This window comes from Microcaecilia unicolor, chromosome 2 (genome assembly GCF_901765095.1).
Source record: "Microcaecilia unicolor chromosome 2, aMicUni1.1, whole genome shotgun sequence".
In the NCBI taxonomy this organism is placed as follows: Eukaryota; Metazoa; Chordata; class Amphibia; order Gymnophiona; family Siphonopidae; genus Microcaecilia; species Microcaecilia unicolor.
In genome coordinates this window covers 132,743,932-132,762,343 of record NC_044032.1, presented here as the reverse complement: position 1 = coordinate 132,762,343, position 18,412 = coordinate 132,743,932, and the positions used below count along the sequence as shown (strand labels likewise).

Here is an 18,412-nt window from a genome sequence, read left to right as displayed (position 1 = left end):
TGCTTAGTGTACAGCACTGTGTATGTCTAATAGTGTTATACAAATGATAAGAAGTAGTAGTTGTAGCGCTAGAGTGGTCTGCAGTCATAAGAACATAAGAATAACTATACTGGGTCAGACCAATGTCCCTCTAGCCCAGAGTCCTGCTTCTAAAAGTGGCCAATCCAGGTCACAAGTACCTGGCATAAACCCAAATAGTAGCAACATTCCATGCTACCAATCCCAGGGCAAGCAGTGGCTTCCTCCATGTCCATCTGTATATTCCTCCCAGTGTTCTCCAGGGTGGACCTGAGGCCTCCACTCCTACTATTCTGTGTGGCATCCAGCAGCTTGCCAGGTGCTGGGAAGATCTACAGTCCAACTTTATATTCTTCCCAGTGTCTTAGTTTACTCTCCGTTTTTTCAAAGACATGACAGTGGGGTTCAATATATTGCTTGTATCCACTGCAGGAACCTTTTACCCAATCCCACCTTTTCTTAAACAAGTAAGACCAATAAAAACGGTCAAAGGCCTTTTTAGCCTTCACTGCAAGGGCTAGTTGAAGCATTTATCAAACCACATCAATTTTAATACCTTTGTATTAGAAGTAAGGCACCCTGAAATAAATCCTGATTGATCTTCACTATTATTTGAGGCATCAGTGCTTGAATTTCATCTGCCAAAATTTTTGTCTTATAATCGACCCCTAGCAAGGAGACAAAAAATAAAGAACTACAGTCGAGGAATTCTTCCCCTTTTAGGAGGCAATTCTAGAAGAAGCTGCCTAAAGTTAGGTATTACCACAACAATAGAGAGAGAGAGAAATATTCAAACCTCTGGAAACAAGGCTCACTATACATCAAATATATGAATTCCCACAGGATGTATGCAACATTTTACAGGACCAGGACACTGTACCAGTGACTTCACAGTGAGAATCCTGAAAGGTAACTTTAAAACCATACAAGAACGTAAGACCTTTGAAGTCAGAATGATTGAATATTTTAACACCCAACAGAAAGGACTTAACAAGGATCTGGGGTTCCTAGCCCATTATAAACCATAAAGCTGTATGTCTCTGTTGATCACCCTCCCCTTACCTATCCACACCCATCCTGTTAGAATATCAATGATATGCTTTGATGTCCCCATGCATACCTCCTACCCACTCCCATCCTCCCACCCTGTCAGACTGTCATAGTAATGCTTGAATGATTTCACTTATATACACTGTCAGCTAGCACATTTGCTTATTTCCGATCTGAGGAAGAAGGGCGACCTTCGAAAGCTAATCAAGAAATGTATTAAGTTATGTCCAATAAAAAAGGTATCATCTTATTTTCTTTTCCATGTTTTATTTTGTTTGATTTCTATTGATAACCTTAAGAGTGGACTAACACGGCTACCACACTCCTCTGCATAGGAATGAAAAGAAGACTAATTTTTAGAAAGGGGGGAGGGGAGAGAGAGAGAGCGAGAGAGAGAGAGAGAGAGACACCTTTCCTTGTAGTGTCATCCAATCACCATCAACACTACTAACACATTTAGGAATCTTAAGCTATTAACCCTTGCATTCTCTCCACCACTCTCTCATTTCTCCTCTAAATCACTGTGTTATTCAAGTCTGTCAATGAGACAATCTCTTTCTATAACATTATATTCTCCCCTCCTTTAGACATTCTTGCTCCTCCTATTTCCTATCATGTAAGATGTACCAAATCTCAGTCTTGGCTGACCTCCAGAATCCACTATCTACGTTCATGTGATTGTTTTACAGAGCACCTTTGAATAAAATCCCACACCCATCCTGACTTCATACATTTCAAATTCTTGCTGACTTCCTTCCAGTCTGCTCTTGCATTTGCCAAACAAGAGTATTATGTCCAATGGACAAACTCTCTTGCCTCCAACTCTCGCCGCCTCTTTGCTATACTGAACTCCCTCCTCAAAATGCCTCTACCGCCACCTCCTCTTCACTTTCTGTGGAGAGTATGGCTGAAGAATTCCAAACCGAAGTTCATAAGATTAATCCTGAGTTCTTTACCAGGTCATCTCCACCTTCCCTACCCTCACTTCATTCTCACATCACTCCCAGAGAATGACACGGGGACCCGCAGTAACCATGTGGATGGGGATGGGGACAGAGCTTGCGGGGACAGGGTGGGGTTGGGGACAGAGCTCAGGAGGACGGGGACAAACTTTGTCCCCATGTCATTTTCTACTTTGAAACTTGTTAATGAACTGGACTGTTATTTATGTTTGAGTGATGCAGACAACAATATTTTGATTTCTTGGAAAAACAAACATGCTGGCCACAACTAGCAAACTTTGCATGGGGGATCCTGTACATCCTGCTACCAGCACATCTTCTAAGAAGACATCTTCTATTGCAGGAAGGACTGTGGAAGACAGGAGCTAGACTGAATCCTGAGATTGTTAAAGACTTCTTATTCATCCACAGATTAAAAAATCATAACAGTGCTTCATAGGACATATTTCTCCCCTCTAGGGCATACTACTACTACTACTTATCATTTCTATAGTGCTACAAGGCATACGCAGCGCTGTACACCATACACAAAAAGACAGTCCCTGCTCAAAGAGCTTACAATCTAGATAAGACAGGTAAACAGACAGAACAATATGGGTAAGGGAATAAAGAGGTGAGGATAAAAGGACAGGGCAAATGAGTAGTGGTTAGGAGTCAAAAGCAGTGGTAAAGGGCTTTAAGTTTGGACTTGAAAATAGCCAAAGACGGGGCTAGACGTACAGAACTGGTTGTATTTTGTATCGCTGGACATTTTAACAGGTTGGATTAGGATTCTTTAGGGTAGTAGAAATTAGCTATTGTTAGGGTTGGAAGTGTAGAGGGTGGTGGTGAGGAGGGTTATTACAGATGCTTGCTGTTATTATTATTTTCTATTTGTAATTTATACACAACAGTTGAACAGCATATTGTTTCTTTTTATTCTTTACTAAAAAGATTTAAACATAAAATCATAATTGTTCAAGGCTTCTGCAGATGAGGACAGTGCCCTTAGGGACAGGGCGGGGATAGAAACTGTGGGGATGGGGCGGGGACGGAGACAGGGCCTGCGGGGACAAAGGCATAACCTGTGGGGATGGGGACAAACTGTGTACCCGTGTCATTCTCTAATCCTTCCACTTTATACCCAAACAACAGGTGAAGAAACAACCAGGACACATACAGGGAATTACAAGTGGTTAGATCTTACATATAAGTAGCTAGGTACTCCTTTTTACTTACAAAACAGTGGGGGGGGGGGGGGGGGGGGGACACAAACTTAGGAGGTTTAGTAGGCCTTTTTCTTTAAACAGGATCAAAAATCTTTTACTACTGAAGTATGACTAGGAAATATAACTCCAAACTTGCTGTTGCTCCCCAAACTGCTTCTGCCTCTGTTCAGACTGAGAGCATGATTCAAGGCAAGAGCCTGGTGCCATGTGTGAGATTGTCTGCACATTGAATCACTGATGAATAAGGTTAAAAAGCTAAGAGAGGAGGTGGAAAGACTGAGAAGTACCCATGACAAAGAGATATAAATCTCTGAAATGCCTCTGGAACCAGTGAGGAACTCTAGTAAACAGAAAATTGATGCTATACATGAAGAAGGCAGTTGGACACAGATAACAAGACCCTGCAAAGTTAAGATCCCAACTACATCTTCCCTCAAACTGAAGAACCGGTATGCAGCTTTAGAAGTGGAAGAGGTCAAAACACCCGAGGAACAGGAGGGAATGAAGCACAAAAATCTCAAAATTGTTGAACCAGTGATCACTAGGAAGTGAAGGGTTGAGGTAGTTGGTGATTCCCTTCTGAGAGGTACAGAAGCACCCATCTGTTGACCAGATATGATGTCCAGAGGGATGTACTGTTTGCCTGGTGCCAAGATTCAAGACACTACAGAAAGCATGCCAAGAGTCCTCAAGCCTACTGACCATTATCCCATGTTGCTCATCCATGTTGGTGCAAATGACATTGCTAGGTATCCCTCTGAACATATCATAAGTACATAAGTACATAAGTAGTGCCATACTGGGAAAGACCAAAGGTCCATCTAGCCCAGCATCCTGTCACCGACAGTGGCCAATCCAGGTCAAGGGCACCTGGCACGCTCCCCAAACGTAAAAACATTCCAGACAAGTTATACCTAAAAATGCGGAATTTTTCCAAGTCCATTTAATAGCGGTCTATGGACTTGTCCTTTAGGAATCTATCTAACCCCTTTTTAAACTCCGTCAAGCTAACCGCCCGTACCACGTTCTCCGGCAACGAATTCCAGAGTCTAATTACACGTTGGGTGAAGAAAAATTTTCTCCGATTCGTTTTAAATTTACCACACTGTAGCTTCAACTCATGCCCTCTAGTCCTAGTATTTTTGGACAGCGTGAACAGTCGCTTCACATCCACCCGATCCATTCCACTCATTATTTTATACACTTCTATCATATCTCCCCTCAGCCGTCTCTTCTCCAAGCTGAAAAGCCCTAGCCTTCTCAGCCTCTCTTCATAGGAAAGTCGTCCCATCCCCACTATCATTTTCGTCGCCCTTCGCTGTACCTTTTCCAATTCTACTACATCTTTTTTGAGATACGGAGACCAGTACTGAACACAATACTCCAGGTGCGGTCGCACCATGGAGCGATACAACGGCATTATAACATCCGCACACCTGGACTCCATACCCTTCCTAATAACACCCAACATTCTATTCGCTTTCCTAGCCGCAGCAGCACACTGAGCAGAAGGTTTCAGCGTATCATCGACGACGACACCCAGATCCCTTTCTTGATCCGTAACTCCTAACGCGGAACCTTGCAAGACGTAGCTATAATTCGGGTTCCTCTTACCCACATGCATCACTTTGCACTTGTCAACATTGAACTTCATCTGCCACTTGCACGCCCATTCTCCCAGTCTCGCAAGGTCCTCCTGTAATCGTTCACATTCCTCCTGCGACTTGACGACCCTGAATAATTTTGTGTCATCGGCGAATTTAATTACCTCACTAGTTATTCCCATCTCTAGGTCATTTATAAATACATTAAAAAGCAACGGACCCAGCACAGACCCCTGCGGGACCCCACTAACTACCCTCCTCCACTGAGAATACTGGCCACGCAATCCTACTCTCTGCTTCCTATCTTTCAACCAGTTCTTAATCCATAATAATACCCTACCTCAGATTCCATGACTCTGCAATTTCGTGCGGCACTTTGTCAAACGCCTTCTGAAAATCCAGATATACAATATCAACCGGCTCCCCATTGTCCACATGTTTGCTTACCCCCTCAAAAAAATGCATTAGATTGGTGAGGCAAGACTTCCCTTCACTAAATCCGTGCTGACTTTGTCTCATCAGTCCATGTTTTTGTATATGCTCTGCAATTTTATTCTTAATAATAGCCTCCACCAACTTGCCCGGCACCGACGTCAGACTCACCGGTCTATAATTTCCCGGATCTCCTCTGGAACCCTTCTTAAAAATCGGAGTAACATTGGCTACCCTCCAGTCTTCCGGTACTACACTCGATTTTAGGGACAGATTGCATATTTCAAACAGTAGCTCCGCAAGTTCATTTTTTAGTTCTATTAATACTCTGGGATGAATACCATCAGGTCCCGGTGATTTACTACTCTTCAGCTTGCTGAACTGACCCATTACATCCTCCAAGGTTACAGAGAATTTGTTTAGTTTCTCCGACTCCCCCGCTTCAAATATTCTTTCCGGCACCGGTGTCCCCCCCAAATCCTCCTCGGTGAAGACCGAAGCAAAGAATTCATTTAATTTCTCCACTACGGCTTTGTCCTCCTTGATCGCCCCTTTAACACCATTTTCGTCCAGCGGCCCAACCGACTCTTTGGCCGGTTTCCTGCTTTTAATGTATCTAAAAAAATTTTTACTATGTATTTTTGCTTCCAACGCTAATTTCTTCTCAAAGTCCTTTTTTGCCCTCCTTATCTCCGCTTTGCATTTGGCTTGGCATTCCTTATGATCTATCCTGTTACTTTCAGTTGGTTCTCTTCTCCACTTTCTGAAGGATTGTTTTTTGGCTCTAATGATTTCCTTTATCTTACTGTTTAGCCACGCCGGCTGACGTTTAGTCTTTTTTCCCTTTTTTCTAATATGTGGAATATATTTGTCCTGAACCTCCAGGATGGTGTTTTTAAACAGCATCCACGCCTGATGCAAGTTTTTTACTCTGCGAGCTGCTCCTTTCAGTCTTTTTTTCACCATTTTTCTCATTTTGTCGTAATCACCTTTTCTATAGTTAAACGCTAGCGTACTTGATTTCCTAGTTTCACTTCCTTCAATGCCAATATCAAAACCGATCATATTATGATCACTGTTATCAAGCGGCCCTCGTATCGTTACCCCCTGCACTAGATCATGAGCACCACTAAGGACTAAGTCTAGTATTTTTCCTTCTCTTGTCGGCTCCTGAACTAGCTGTTCCATGAAGCTGTCCTTGATTTCATCAAGAAATCTTATGTCCCTTGCGTGTACAGATGTTACATTAACCCAGTCTATATGCGGGTAATTGAAATCCCCCATTATTATTGTGTTGCCCAGTTTGTTTGCGTCCCTGATTTCCTTTAACATTTCCGCATCCGTCTGTTCGTCCTGGCCAGGCGGACGGTAGTACACTCCTATCACTATCCTTTTCCCCTTTGCACATGGAATTTCAATCCACAGTGATTCCAAGGAGTGTTTTGTTTCCTGCAGAATTTTCAATCTATTTGATTCAAGGCTCTCGTTAATATACAATGCTACCCCTCCACCAATCCGATTCACCCTATCACTACGATATAATTTGTACCCCGGTATGACAGTGTCCCACTGGTTATCCTCCTTCCACCAGGTCTCAGAGATGCCTATTATATCTAATTTTTCATTTAGTGCAATATATTCCAACTCCCCCATCTTATTTCTTAGGCTCCTGGCATTCACATATAGACATTTCAAACTATGTTTGTTGTTCCTAAGTACATCATGCTTAGTACTTGACAGTATTAATTGGCAATCTTTTGTCTGATTTTTATTGTTATTTAAAGATACCCGATCTACTACAATCTCTTTGCAACCTCACTATCAGGATACTCTATCTTCCCTGTTATGGTGATATCTTTGAAAGATACCTTATCCCGAACCATGCTCTTTTGAGCGACTGTCGGCCTTCCCCCCATTTCTAGTTTAAAAGCTGCTCTATCTCCTTCTTAAACGCCGATGCCAGCAGCCTGGTCCCACTCTGGTTAAGATGGAGCCCATCCTTTCGGAATAGGCTCCCCCTTCCCCAGAATGTTGCCCAGTTCCTAACAAATCTAAAGCCCTCCTCCATGCACCATCGTCTCATCCACGCATTGAGACTCTGGAGCTCTGCCTGTCTCTTGGGCCCTGCGCGTGGCACAGGTAGCATTTCAGAAAATGCTACCCTGGAGGATCTGGATTTCAGCTTTCTACCTAAGAGCCTAAATTTTGCTTCCAGAACCTCTCTCCCACATTTTCCTATGTCATTAGTACCCACATGTACCAAGACAGCCGTCTCCTCCCCAGCACTATATAAAATCCTATCTAGGTGACGCGTGAGGTCCGCCACCTTCGCACCAGGCAGGCAAGTCACCAGGCGATCCTCACGTCCACCAGCCACCCAGCTATCTATATGCCTAATGATCGAATCACCAAGTACAACAGCTGTCCTAACCTTTCCCTCCCGGGCAACATTTGGAGATATATCCTCGGTGCGAAAGGATAATACATCCCCTGGTGGGCAGGTCCTGGCTACAGGAGTACTTCCTACTTCACCAGGGTGATGCTCTCCTTCTAGGAGACCTCCCTCCTCCAAGGTAGCACAGGGGCTACCTGACTGGAGGTGGGACTTCTCTACAACATCCCTGTAGGTCTCCTCTATGTACCTCTCTGTCTCCCTCAGCTCCATCAAGTCTGCTACTCTAGCCTCAAGAGAACGGACACGTTCTCTGAGAGCTAGGAGCTCTTTGCATCGGGCACACACATATGACACCTCACCAATTGGGAGATAATCATACATGTGATACTCAATGCAAAAGACTGGATAGCACCCCTTTCGCTGCTGGACTGCTGACTCCATCTTAGTGTTTTTTGAGTTTTTCCGTAATTTAAAACTTGCTAAAGTATTAAGGATATCAGCCTATCACTAACTTACAGTTCCTCCTTTAAACCCCAATCTTCAAGTTCCGAAAGCACAAGCAAAATTTGTTCACTTACCAGAGAAATATCCTCTTCTCCCAGAACTTATTAGAAGGAAAGCTTTAGGCGCGCGGCACCTTGAGCAGAGGCCCCGAGTGGATCGGAACGGACCTGGGAGTCACTCCGGCGAAGGCTCCGAGGATATGCAGATGAGCTGCAAGTCCTCCACGGCACCTGAGAAGGCAACCGGTAGGAGAGCTGGGCACCTCTCAACCAAGAAAAGGCTTACCAGGGGTTAGGCCAAAGCCAGCATTCCTCCCCCTGAGGGTCACCTGATCCTGGCTAAGAAGTACCTGGTAGTGACTTCATTGCTCTGGGAGAGAGTATGAAGCAGAGAGGTGTGAAAGTGGTGTTCTCATCAATCCTCCCTGTCAAGGGAAAAGGTCAAATCAGAGATGCTCACACCTTGGAGATATAGCTCTTGATGGTGTCATCAAGAGCATTTTGGCTTTTTAGACCACAGGATTAAATTTTATGAGCTACTGGGCATAGATGTGTCCATCTATCAAAGAAGGGACAACCTGTCTTCTGTAGCAAAATGGCTAACCTACTGAAGAGGGCTTTAAACTAAATTAATTGGGGAAGGGTGAATAAAGCCCACAGATAATTCAAATCCCTCAGGCAAGTAAAACACTTAATATCTTTACGAAATGGGGAAAAAGGGCAATATCTGGAGAGCTTTGTACTCTGGAACTAGAAGCTGTGATGGAAGAGGCTGACTTGGATTTGGTGGTGGTCAGAGAGATGTGGCTCAAGGAAAACCATAACTTAGATATCGAAATAGGCAAAAAAACACAGAAGATCGAACCTCCACAGCTCAAAAAGACCCAGACAACACATTAAAGGAGATGGGGAAAAAAATGCAAGCTGATGCTCTGTGTGTTCAAATCTTTTATTGACATCCAAAATTCGACACGGGCTGTGTTTTGGCTAACAAGCTTGCATAAGGAGTCTAAAATAATATATACATAACCGTAGCATAAATTATCAGAAGTAAAAGAAAAAATGAAATAAAGACAATGATAAAAACAATAAAAACAAAACAATAATAAAATAGTGTAAGGAAGATGAGATAAACTGTAAAACAAACTTATTAGAACATGCTCACCAGTTAAAATACTTGACAGATACATACTTACATAATACAGAAGAACCTCTTTTTAAATAAATAATAACATTTCTGGTCATGGTCATGGATGAAACAGGACTTGACATTCAGCGCAATGTTTGAGAGCAGTTTAAGCAATATCAGACCACACCGTAAGGCAGCAATTGCGAAACATACCGCATGTTGGTGATTTAGTATCTGGGTCCTGTGCATTGATATGTGTTGCCTTTGTGGCCTTTCATATTGAAGTAAATTTTATTGTTAAATATATGTGAATGTGGGCAAAAACAGACCGATGAGGAGGCAGGTGAGTTATGGACTTGTATGCTCATATGAAAAAAATCGCCACTGAGGTCTGTTCTTGCTGACTGAGATCATGCATAATTAACATTACATTTAAAGAACAAAATTACAGGGTCTGGATACATCTTAAGTAGTTCCCCACAAATACTCAAGTAGTGATCTTTAATTTGATTTAATGAGTGATCACATAAACATAACAGTGATATCTATACCCTTAGTTCAAAATACTGAGAAATACATTTAAGAAAGAGTAATAAAAAAGGAAAAAGTACTGTAACATGTAGGGAAATAAAAGATAATATACTGCAACCTCAAACCAAAGTTGAAGACAAATTACTTTTTCATGAGGATGATTAGTGAAGTACTGTGAAAACAAATAAAATGGCCTTAAAGGACAAACAAATAAAAAAATAAGATGTGACACAGAGCTGTGAGTGACAGTGAAATACCTCATTAGAAAGTACAATCCACATAGATAACGCATTGCTGTAAAAAAAGCAATAACAATATGCATTCATGGATGATGTTAGAGAAAAACAAACAATAATAAGAGAGTGTAGTGCCCAAATTTAAGGTTATTAAGTACAAATCATTAAAAATGTGCAAAATCAAACCACCCAGACCAGAAAAACCAGTGCCTCAGTGTTCTCAAAAAATGATACTAGAAACACATATAAGCATAGTGACAGCAATCTAAATGTTGTGTGAAAAACCTTTAAAACCAGCCACCCGAGGAGACAAAAACAATGTCTCTGTTTCCCCAATAAATAGTTTTAAAGATGCAATGATCTTGGATTTGGGGAAAAGCCACTGCTTATTTCTAGGACAAGCAGCATAAAATGTATTGTACTGTTTTGAGATCTTGCCAGGTACTTGTAACCTGGATTGGCCACTGTTGGTAACAGGATGCTGGGGTTGATGGACCTTCGGTCTGTCTCAGTATGGCAATGCTTATATTCTTATCTGTTGTACATCCTTGTTTTTCTATTATTTATATGTAATTACCTTGGATGCATGCTTTTATATGATTTTTTTTATTCATATGTTCTATTTTTATGCATTCATTTTAATTGGGTTTATATGTTTTTGTAGTACTATCGCGGATACAGCCTCCGGGCAAAACATGGCCAAGTCGGGTTTTCTTTTAATAAAAATTTCTATGTGACTTTCATCTGGGATCCGTTCTGTATTCTGGCTTTTCTATATTTAATCCTCAGCTGGTCAAATGTATATATTTGATTACACTGGAAAATTAACCGAGCCAAAATACCTGTAAACTCTCTGGCTGACATTCAAAATGATTTAACTGGCCACTGACCAGTTAAATCGCTTGTTTACGGTAATCTGTTCATTTTCAGTGGCACTTAACTGGTTATCTTTGTGAAAATGACCGGTTAGCACTGAATTCAAAAGCAGCTAACTTGTGGGTGTTCTGGGGCAGAGTCAGGTTAAGTGCCAAAATTCAGCCCTTCACCACATAAACCACTTATATTGGGCCACGTGGAGGGGCATAATCGAACTGGGCGCCCATCTTTAAGGACGGCCAGGCGAAGGGGCGGAGCATCCCGTATTATCAGAACAAGATGGGCGGCCATCTTTCGTTTCGATAATACGGTCGGGGACGGCCAAATCTCAACATTTAGGTCGACTTTACAGATGGCCGACCGCGGTTTTCGCCTATAATGGAAACCGAAGATGGCCATCTCAAAAATGACCAAATCCAAGCCATTTGGTCGTGGGAGGAGCCAGCATTTCTAGTGCACTGGTCCCCTCTCACATGCCAGGACACCAACCGGGCACTGCAGTGGACTTCACAAATTGCTCCCAGATGCATAGCTCCCTTACCTTGGGTGCTGAGCCCCCCAAAACCCACTACCCACAACTGTACAACACTACCATAGCCCTTAAAGGGTAACGGGGGGCACCTAGATGTGGGTACAGTGGGTTTGTGGTGGGTTTTGGAGGGCTCCCATTTACCACCACAAGTGTAACAGGTGGGGGTGGGGGGGATGGGCCTGGGTCCGCCTGCCTGAAGTGCACTGCAGTACCCACTAAAAACTGCTCCAGGGACCTGCATACTGCTGTGATGGAGCTGGGTATGACAATTGAGGCTGGCATAGAGGCTGGAAAAAAATGTTTTTGATTTGTTTTTTTGGATGGGAGGGGGTTGGTGACCACTGGGGGAGTAAGGGGAGGTGATCCCCGATTCCCTCCAGTGGTCATCTGGTCAGTTTGGGCACCTTTTCGAGGCTTGGTCATGAACAAAAAGGGACGAAGTAAAGTCGGCCAAATGCTCGTCAGGGCCAGCCTTCTTTTTTCCATTATTGGCCGAGGACGGCCATCTCTTAACCATGCCCCCGTCCCGCCTTCGGTACACTGCCGACACGCCCCCTTGAACTCTGGTCGTCCCTGCGACGGAAAACAGTTGGGGACGGCCAAAATTCGATTATGCCGATTTGGCCGGTCCTGAGAGAAGGACGCCCATCTCCTTAATATTGATATTCATATATGTGTTAGCCAGCTCAAAAACACCTGAATATTCAATGCCAAAACCCAGTCAGGCCCAGCACTGAATATCTGGGAATAAATTGGCTGAATATCTAGGAATAAATTGATGGAAGGCAGAAAAATGCTCACCGCCACTGGCTGAATATCGGGGAGTGTGTGTTTGTGGGGGGGAGGTACTGACTTTTGTATAGTATAACCCCCCCCCCAATTAACTGGAAAGTAAACATCTAAATTTAAAATCTATAAACGCCTAAGAACAGAAGTCCAATATATACTATACAGAGGAAACTATGCTAGGATGGGGAACAGTATTCAGTGCACATCTTGCAAGATGTAATCATTGATCAAGATTACATTCCATAATAGAACAAACCCAATAAGTAATCATTTGCAAAAAGTAGTGCACCATTATTACCTGATATCAACTCTTAAATGCTTTTATAAATTCCAGCTGCTGCAGTGAAAAAATATCCAGACAATCAATGCCACTACCTGGACAGTGGCCAATGCTGAATATCCAGATAAGGTTGTCAGTACCAGGACTTATCCAGCGTAACATTCACCCTATCCAGGGCAACTGTGATGGAAGCTCCAATAGACTCCTCCTCCCTTTTAACAGTAGATAATCATGTAGCATTCCATCCTTATCAACAGAAGACACTAAGGAGCCTAAACGCTTCCACAAAAAGAATCTATAGGAAAGTTCTTTCATAAGTGCTTTAGTTCCCTTTCAAAGTCAATCTTCAAGGCTCCCCTTTAACTCAGGGTGGATAATCCTAACACATTTATTTTGTCCAACATCCCCCCTCTGAAGTTTTCCCCAATAACAGGTCACAGCTCTGTTACTCTCCTTGCACCGCCTAGGAATACCATTTGACCAACAGGCTTCTCAAGATATGCAAATTAACCACTCGGAAGGCAAATCTTCTCTCACAGGCTACACTTTACTTTTAAGGGGTATTCTTCTTGCATCAAACACTTTAGCAAGTACTCTTGAACTGAGCCCTCCATGTGTGGGTCAGTTATTCAATACTCCGCCAGCTTCCCAGGATATGCAAATTAACCATTCTAAATGCAATTCCACGCCAGTTAGCTTCTGCTAACCACTCTGTAGGGGTTACTCTTCTTTCAACAAACAATTCAGTACACTCTTCAACCAAGCCCACTAGTGGGAGATGAGAGTCTCAGATAAAAACAGCCACCACCCCTTGGACAGGACTTTACTTCACCTCAACTTTACAATCCTGTCCCCCACCCCCATCTGTTGATATTAGAGTCTTATTTCAAGGCTCACAGTGTTACCTCCACACTGTGGCCAAATCAAAGTTCCTTATCCTCCCCATTATTCTGGACTTCAGGTAAGTACCTTCTCTTTCTTTAGATACTTTCCTTTGGTATTCAGTCATCAGTTAGTTGGCATCCTTCATTCTTCTTGGAGAGCTCCTTCTCTTTTTCCTCTCTTCTTGGGAAAAGGCATTTTTAAAGGGCTGCTTCCTACCAACCCACCCTTCCTGGGCTCCTCCTATATTCTAGAAAAGGTACAGAAACTTATCCAATGGGCTTACCTTCTGAAGGGAGCTATTCCTACCTTCTGTCACAGGCCTCTCTTTTCAACCTAGCACAAGGTTAACCTCTGCCCCTCCCCCTCCCCAGCTATCTATGTCAGGGCTATCGTTGAGGCAGGGCGACCTCTACAAAATAACACAAAGGCCTCCACCATGTAAATAATTGTCACAAATTGAATGCAGTGAAAAACAGGTTCAGGCTTTTTAAGCAAACTAGCCTGTAAAATCATAGGATCTCTCAGTCCTGATACTTCACTGAAGAAATGTGACAGCCTGATTAAGCTTGGCAGAGTTACAAAGTTGGCAAAGGTTGTGTACAGTTGGACATAGGCATGCTGAGAAACTATAATCACTGGGCCAGGTGCAGAAAAGTTAAATTTAAGGATGAGCGAAGCTTGGAGATGAGAAAACTTACTATGGTTGAAACTTGGTCATAATTGGATGAGAGATAAGAAAGTTGAAACTTGGGCATAATTGGATGTATGTGCCAATTATGATGAAATTGCAGGCGGTCAAATTCATAGGCTAATAGAAAATAATGGTAGAAGAAAAGTATAAATACTGGCCAACTTGTTAAGCCAGTCGGAGAAGCCAGTAACCTGTGAAGGCACATGCCATGTGTCACGACATGCTGCTCTCCCAACAGTTGAATGCCTGTACTGCGATGCCTTTCTCTGTTAAAGTTTGCTTTTGGTGAGTATGAAATAAACTTATAAATCTGTCCCAGTGTGTCCTTCTGATTATGGAGCTCAAGGTCAGAGTAATTAGTGGGAACACACAAATTATTTATAACCATTACAATGCCCTCTAGTGGTCGCTACCCATCTAAGCAGGCTTCTTCTACTCATGAGCGCCCTCTAGTGGCTCAATTCAGGTCATTACAGCAGTCTTCCACCCTAAGAGCTCCTTCTGGTGGCTAGGTCCTATCGAGGCATGTCCTATATTTATCACATCAGATAGCAGTAATATTCCATCTGCTAACTTAATAAATTATCCTGATAACTTAGGATGCCTTCTAGCTCTCTTCTAGGTGTTCTGTTTTCTGAGTAGCAGACTGCTATCCAGATAAGTTCCAGGACCACCCAGGCTCCATTCCAGCACAGTCTGTATAGTACAGAAGTGGTTTGTATGGATATTCAAACGCATTAACCAGACTACTCTCGCCTAGACTACTGCAATTTGCTTCTCGCTGGTCTCCTGCTCAGCCATCTATCTCCTCTTCAATCTGTCCAAAACTCTGCTGCACGTCTTATATTCCGCCAGAGTCGCTATACTCACGTTAGCCCTCTCCTCAAGTCGCTTCACTGGCTCCCTATCCGCTTCCGCATATGGTTCAAACTTCTCCTTTTGACCTACAAGTGCATCCACTCCGCAGCTCCTCAGTACCTTTCTGCTCTCATCTCTCCCTACACTCCTCCCCGTGAACTCCGTTCGCTGGGTAAATGTCTCCTGTCATCCCCCTTCTCCCCCACTGCTAACTCCTGGCTCCGTTCCTTCTATCTCGCTGCTCCCTTTGCCTGGAATAGACTCCCTAAGCCGGTACGTCAGGCTCAGTCTCTGGCTGTCTTCAAGTCTAGGCTTAAAGCCCACCTCTTTGCTACTGCTTTCGACTCCTAACCATGACTCCCTTACTCAACACCCTCACTTATCACCCCCACCACTGCAATTTCCCCACCCCTAGCTGTCTGTTCGTCTGTCCAATTTAGCTTGTAAGCTCTGTTGAGCAGGGACTGTCTTTTCATGTTAATTTGTACAGCGCTGCGTAAGTCTAGTAGCGCTATAGGAATGTTTAATAGTAGTAGTAGTAGTAGTAGTAATAGTGCCTCTGAATGCCCCAGTCACCAGCACATCTGCGTAGGAGGTGCTGTTATCCAGATACTGACCCAACTCCTTCATGTAATGAAATATTTAGGAAATTTTAAAATGTAAATATTTTAGTCTGTTGTTGGTACAGATGAAATAAGAAATTATTCTAGGCGTTCATTACAGAAGACTTCATGCTGTGTTTAGACTAGCTTTATACTGCTTTAATTAAATCATAAACTTAAGGAACTCTGGGAATTCTGAATGCAAAGTGCCTGGGAAAAACAGCATGTTAACTAGAAAAGCTTGTTGCTCCTAGCAACCTTTGAGTTTTGGTTAATATTCTGAAATTTTAGCTCACATTTGAATCTTTTACGGTATACATTAGTTACTCCATTTCCTCTTTTTTCCCTTCTCAAGTTAAGAGTACTCAGCTTTCCATTGAACACTCAGCTCATTAAACACGGTATTAAGTGCTAGGAGATGCACTTCCCATTTTAGCTATTAAATTGTCATTAGTACAGAACCACTTTGGCCCTACATCATTACTTATTTGTCAAGAAATTTCATTTGCCTGATGCAAAGCATTTACTGTAGCCTTAACAATAAAGGGAGTAAAGCAAAAGCAGTCTGGGTAGCTGCAAAGTACAGAGATAATTCTACTGTGCATACTTTGTAGCTATTTTTCAAAAGGAGAAGAGTTGGGTAATTTCACTTTGAAAATACACATCCTAAAAAGTGCTCACAGAGTTTGCATCTGCTATTGTGTGCAGGTGGCAGAATGCCAAATAAAATGACATATACTTTTTGTAATCTCATTTACGGTCTTGTGCACAGTTTTTCTCCTATAACTTAAGCAGCCCTTTTCCCAGAAATAACTCATTTTAAACTTTCTTATAGTGTGGAAATTCACACAGCCTTTCAACTGAGAGGAGGGTAAGGTTCAAACAGGACACCTTACTTAGATAAACTGCTCTGAAAACTGCACTCAGACTAGACAAGGCTTTATTAATTTATGTATGTACTAGCCGTTAAGCCCGTTAAAACGGGCGAGATTTCCAGCTACCCTCCTCGCCGCCGCTCCCTCCCCCTCCGTGCTGGGCCCCCTGCACTGACCTGACAGGGCCTCTCACCTCCGTGTGAAAGCGCTGCAGGCAGCAGCAGATTGCTGTGCTGCTGCCTGCAGCGCTTCCACATGGAGGTGAGAGGTACTGTCAGGTCAGTGCAGGGGGCCCGATACGGAGGGGGGCGGGAGTGGCAGCGGGGATGGGGGGGTGGAGGTTGGTGCGCACGATGTTCATTTCCAGGCTCCAGCGGCAGCGTCCGACAGTCCGACTCCATTTCCCTCTCTGTTCCGCCCTCTGACGTCATCACGTCTTGATGCGAGGACGAGACAGAGAGGGAAGTCTCTACTGCGCATTTGCAGGTGAGTCGGTCACTTGCCATTTATATGTTTGATATATCTATGCATATTTGTTTTCCTATTTTTACCCATTTTACTCTCTCTCCTCCTCCATTACAAGATGGCTCTGTTCCCATAGCTCTAGGAAATCTAAAAGAGAAGTTATTGCTAAGAATATTCATTTAACAGAACTACTGAGCTAGTGATGTAGCCCCTCAAACAACCTTCATCCTTTAATCTTACCCAAAGCCCATACACCATAAAGAACAGGGGACTAGAAAATGGATTTCTAACCGTAGATCTGGCCCAGGAATGTTTATTTAATATGGTATGATATGCAGATGATACTAAGATTTTGTAACAGAGTGGACAATCGGGAGGGAGTGGAAAACATGAAAAAGGATCTGCGGAAGTTAGAAGAATGATCTAAGGTGTGGCAATTAAAATTCAATGCGAAGTGATGCACTTAGGGAGTAGAAATCCATGGGAGACGTATGTGTTAGGCGGTGAGAATCTGATATGTACGGACGGGGAGAGGATCTGAAGGCGACAAAACAGTGTGACAAGGTGGTGGCCGTAGCTAGAAGGTTGCTAGGCTGTATAGAGAGAGGTGTGACCAGAAGAAAAGAGGTTTTAATGTCCCTGTAAAAGTCATTGGTGAGGCCTCACCTGGACTATTGTGTTCAGTTTGGGAGGCCGTATCTTGCTAAGGATGTAAAAAGAATTGAAGCGGTGCAAAGAAAAGCTACGAGAATGGTATGGGATTTGCGTTACAAGACGTATGAGGAGAGACTTGCTGACCTGAACATGTATACCCTGGAGGAAAAGAGAAACAGGAGTGATATGACACAGACGTTCAAACATTTGAAAGGTATTAATCCGCAAACGAACCTTTTCCAGAGATGGGAAGGCGGTAGAACTAGAGGACATGAAATGAGATTTAAGGGGGGCAGACTCGAGAAAAATGTCAGGAAGTATTTTTTCACGGAGAGAGTGGTGGATACTTGGAATGCCCTCCCGCGGGAGGTGGTGGAGATGAAAACGGTAACGGAATTCAAACATGCGTGGGATAAACATAAAGGAATCCTGTTCAGAAGGAATGGATCCTCAGAAGCTTAACCGAGATTAGGTGGCAGAGCCGGTGGTGGGAGGCAGGGCTAGTGCTGGGCAGACTTCTACGGTCTGTGCCCTGAAAATGGCAGATACAAATCAAGGTAAAGTATACACAAAAAGTAGCACATATGAGTTTATCTTGGTGGGCAGACTGGATGGACTGTGCAGGTCTTTTTCTGTCGTCATCTACTATGTTAGCAATTACAGTAGCTCAGTTCTACTTCAAGTCTTGTTCACTGTTTAATAGGAACTGTCCATAGACTGTTAATTTTAGTTACCGGCTGTGTGATTCCTACCCAGTGTCTATATAAACCTATGAGAACCAAATAAAACAGAAGAAAACCCATGCTGAGTCAAACTAAGGTCAAGTGAGCCCAATAT

The 18,412-nt window shown here is 43.2% G+C and overlaps 1 protein-coding gene across 1 annotated transcript in view; it reads right to left on the bottom strand.

Annotated features, from left to right (window-relative positions):
* Window positions 1-18,412, bottom strand: part of RASGRF2 (Ras protein specific guanine nucleotide releasing factor 2) — an 839,627-nt gene that overhangs the window by 148,452 nt on the left and 672,763 nt on the right. The gene's annotated exons all lie outside the window — the stretch shown is intronic.